Source organism: Muntiacus reevesi, chromosome 6 (assembly GCF_963930625.1).
Source record: "Muntiacus reevesi chromosome 6, mMunRee1.1, whole genome shotgun sequence".
Lineage (NCBI taxonomy): Eukaryota > Metazoa > Chordata > Mammalia > Artiodactyla > Cervidae > Muntiacus > Muntiacus reevesi.
Window position 1 is genome coordinate 10,914,909 of NC_089254.1, and position 4,195 is coordinate 10,919,103.

Here is a 4,195-nt window from a genome sequence, read left to right on the forward strand (position 1 = left end):
TAAACGGTCATTTGTTTGCACTGAATACCCAACTCACCCAGTGTAGGACCCATAACTGTTGCTTTCATTCCTAGAGCACCAAACTCCAGCCAATTTGAGATAGAGGTAGTATTTACCTGGCTGGCTGTTAGCTGAGGAAGGCCAATGTTCAGCCAGCAAAGAGAGAGATTTAGTAGGAAGGCAGCTGGGAGAGTGACCTGTGGAAACAGAGATCTGGGTGGATGACAAGTCTGATGAGGAGGCAAAACAGAAAGAGAAATGGACCCACCCAAGGGCCACCACAGGGATCCTGCCTGCCTTTGAGCCTGGTCTGCTCATTTCTTTACTCTGCCAAATACAAATTGGCACTTGCCAAGAGCGCCAAAGAATTGATGCTTTTGAACTGTGGTGCTGGAGAAGACTCTTGAGAGTCCCCTGGACTGCAAGAATATCAAACCAGTCAATCCTCAAGGAAATAAGTCCTGAATATTCATTGGAAGGACTGATGCTGAAGCTGAGGCTCCAATACTTTGTCGGCGAAGAGTCTACTCATTTGAAAAGACCCTGATGCTGGGGAAGATTGAAGGCAGGAGGAGAAGGGTGTGACAGAGGATGAGATGGTTGGCTGGCATCACCGAGTCAATGGACACGAGTTTGAGCAAACTCTGGGAGATGGTGAAGGACAGGGAGGCCTGGGGTGCTGCAGTCCATGGGATTGCAAAGAGTCAGACACCGCTGAGTGCCTGAACAATAAGAGCATTGCCAGCTATTGAACAACAAGGGCGTTTGCCGTCTGCCTCTGTGGAGACTGAACCCTGTGCTGCTGCAGCTGTTGACCCTCAACACCTCCCGAAAGAGCTCAGGGTAAAGTGAGGCACTCTGTGCTCCAGGGAATCTGGTGGGACAGGTCTTTAGATAGTTATCTATTTTCAGGAGCTGATTTCATGATCCCAATCTTTGCATCCCTTCATATAGAAAAGTATTAAATCCCTTCATGATGCCATCAGCTTCTTGTGACTAGCAGAAAACCTTTTGTAAAATGAGTGCTTGATTGCATTGAACTCCCCCTTCACAAAAATCTGATATATTGACCTGCCCCTCTGCCTCTTTGGAGCAGTCTCTCCAGAACTGAGGTGCTGTCTCCCGGGCTGCAGTCCTCATTTTGCCCAAAATATAACCTAACTCACAACTCTGCACTGTGCAGTTTTTTAGCTGACAATTCTTTCTTATCGCAAAGCCCATCTCTCAAGCCAGACCCTTCTGGACTGCTCTCTTGGTTTGAATTACTTCAGCTGCTCTTCTAAGTAGGAGAAGCTGTCTCATAAGAAGTAATTTGCCTGTATCAAACGTGCAGGGTTAGCAATGCATGATAACTTAATTAACACATTTCCAGATAGGATAGCCCTAAGACAACAATAGAGAGGGTAAAAAAAAGTCTTCATAATTCATCCTCGGAAATGAAACTCCTTATAACAAAATCACCAAACCATCTGTCAGAAGATGCCATTGCACTGCTCCCCAGTGAGCAAGACGAGCTTGCAGAGAGTAATGTTTACCCCGCGATGCTTCTCTGGCCTGGGTTCCGAATCCCTAAACCAGTCTCTAAGACCCTCTTTTCTCTAACTGGGAAAAACACAATCTGGTAAAGATATTTCATTATTATTTTTTTAAAGAAAGTTCCAGGCTTGGGAGCAGAAAGATGGTAACAGCAGAATCCTCAACTTCCCTCCACACCCCCTTTTGTGCCTGGCAGAGGACTTCCCTGGTGGCGCAAACGGTGAAGTCTGCCTGCAGTGCAGCAGACCTGGGTTTGATCCCTGGGTCAGAAAGATCCCCTGGAGAAGGAAATAACTACCCACTCCAGTATTACTGCCTGGAAAATTCCATGGACAGAGGAGCCTGGTGAGCTCCACTGAGTCGCAAAGAGTCAGACACGACTGAGCCTAACACCCTCACACAGAGCTGCAAGGCCACCCTCATTTAATTCCTTCAGGGATGTCATTCATTATCTTGACAAGGAGGATTCTCGATTAAAGAGGTTCACAGTTGTGTGTTCAGTTACCTTGCTCTTTGAAGAACTCAGCTGGGCAAACTGCCAACTTGTCCAGCAGTTTCCTCTGGGATGGCTCGAGTACCCACCCAGTTTTCCCCTTCTCCCTTCCAAGATTCCCAGAAACATTGCCTATCATTGACAAAATGCTGTGTGCCGTTTTAATTGGTCTTTGATGATTTTTCATGATATGGTTCTCCAGTTTTTTTGCTTCTTTTCAGGTGTCCACTGAGGCCATGTGCATGCCTTTTGTTCATTATTTCATTTATCAATTATTATTATAAAGTATAAATGTGCACTCGAGAAAACACATGAGTCTTAAAGATAAATAATAAATAGTGGAAAATAAAACTGATCCCAAATCTTCCCACCTTGACTGGCCAGTTGAAGCTACTAATGTTTCTATCATCATAAAGAATGTGTCAGAATGAACACACTCACCCAGTCTCTGTCTCCTACAAGGATTTTCTAAAATGTACCTTATCAAGATAAAGGGATGCAATATTGGGCACCAGGAAAATCTTAGGGCCTCTTTACTCCCCAGGTCTTCACTCTGAAGTAGGTTTATAAGAAGCCACTCCTCAATATAAGTATCATTTAGGAATTTCTCACCCAATTTAGCTCAGCTTCTCCCTGGCCTCTTGATACCACTGAACAAGTTGTCAAGAAACAAAACTACTTTGAGGGAATGAAGTGACAGGTGCATAAAACACCAGACTATCTCGAGGTTCATCAGAAATGCTGCCTTGCATATGGAAAATGCAATCCATTTTTCCTGCCCAAAGAAGAGGTGGTGAAAGGATTTCCTTCTCAAATATTCATTTTAAGATATGAGGTAGGGAGAAAGAGATCTATAAGCATTTGATTTTAGATGATTTCTTTGAAGGTTACCTTAAAGTTATGACAGCCCTTTATCAGAACACAAGAAATGTAAATGACAAGCAGTCATTTACAGAGAACAATACACAGTCTTCAGAAAAGGAATCGGACTGGGCTACGGTGCCGCTGCTTCTCTTCCGGTTATCTCTGGGCGGGCGTGAGGTGCACTTGGTAACCGAATTTGTTCAACCCTTTTATCGGTGTTTTATTTTGTTTGTTTCTTACTGTCAAGAAAGAAAAATAATAGAGTAAGTCCTTTGCTGACAGCATTCCTCCCATTTGCTTTATTAGCATGTATGTTTTTACTAAGAGTTACATGGAATGACAATTCTAGGACTGGGATATAGGGATTAAGTTAAGGAAAAGGTTTTTGTGATGTCAGCCTAAGGTTGAATTTGAGTTCCCCATATTCTTGCTGGGTGACCTCACCAAGCTGACTAATCTGATCTCATCTGTATAAGGGAGAGAAAACTAGTGCTTATATGCTTATTTATTTATTTATTTTTAATTATTGCAGTAAGTTTATTTATTTATTTTTTGAAGGTCAAGTTTAAATTTAATGACTTTTGTATTAACTATACACATACTAGTAAGTGCTAAGACTTAAAATCTTCCGGTTCAGTTGTGACTCCAGACAGGATTCAGAGAGGAGTTCTAAAAATCTCTTCTCTGGGTTTTATGGAGACTTTCTTTACCCTCCTGCCTTAGCCTCTTAAGGCACTGCGTCAGCCTTAAAAGGGCACTGGAAAGGGCATATATGCTTATTTAGAGGGTTACTATGGAGATAAAAGGAGATGATAAAATAATGTAAGAAACTGAATGGGTTGCTATGATAGTCTTGTAACTTTCATTACATTTACTAGGAGAGAACATGTTGAGGAGTGTTATTGGTTTGTTTTTGTGGGTTTTTTGGCATAGGGCAATAATTATTAATTTCGGTTGCATGTTAGAATAACCTCCATAATTTTCTGAAAGTAGCAGTGCCCAGACCTCACCCTCAAAATTCTTACATAACTTATCAGAGGTAGAGGGTAGACATTTGTGGTTTTTTAAAAAGCTTCCCTGATACTCTGGTTTCTCTTCAGATCAAATAAATCTTTTGTCTTTTTTAAAAGAAGCTTCCCAGTTGATCTGAACATACAGACAAGGTTGAGAAGTCTGATCTAGTGATGAAAGAGTGAAAGTGAAATCTATGAGTTCCATCTCCCTACCAATTATTTGGCAGGTAGGTGGCTTAGATAGTGAAGAATCTGCCTGCCATGCAGGAAACTTGAGTTGGATCCATGG

At 42.2% G+C, this 4,195-nt stretch overlaps 1 non-coding gene across 1 annotated transcript; it reads right to left on the reverse strand.

The window, feature by feature from the left end:
- Positions 1–3,528: 3,528 nt before the first annotated feature.
- LOC136171299 (small nucleolar RNA SNORA26) lies at positions 3,529–3,651 on the reverse strand. Its single transcript, XR_010663839.1, has one exon. It is a non-coding gene; the product is annotated as a small nucleolar RNA SNORA26 (small nucleolar RNA).
- Between the last annotated feature and the right edge of the window lie 544 nt (positions 3,652–4,195).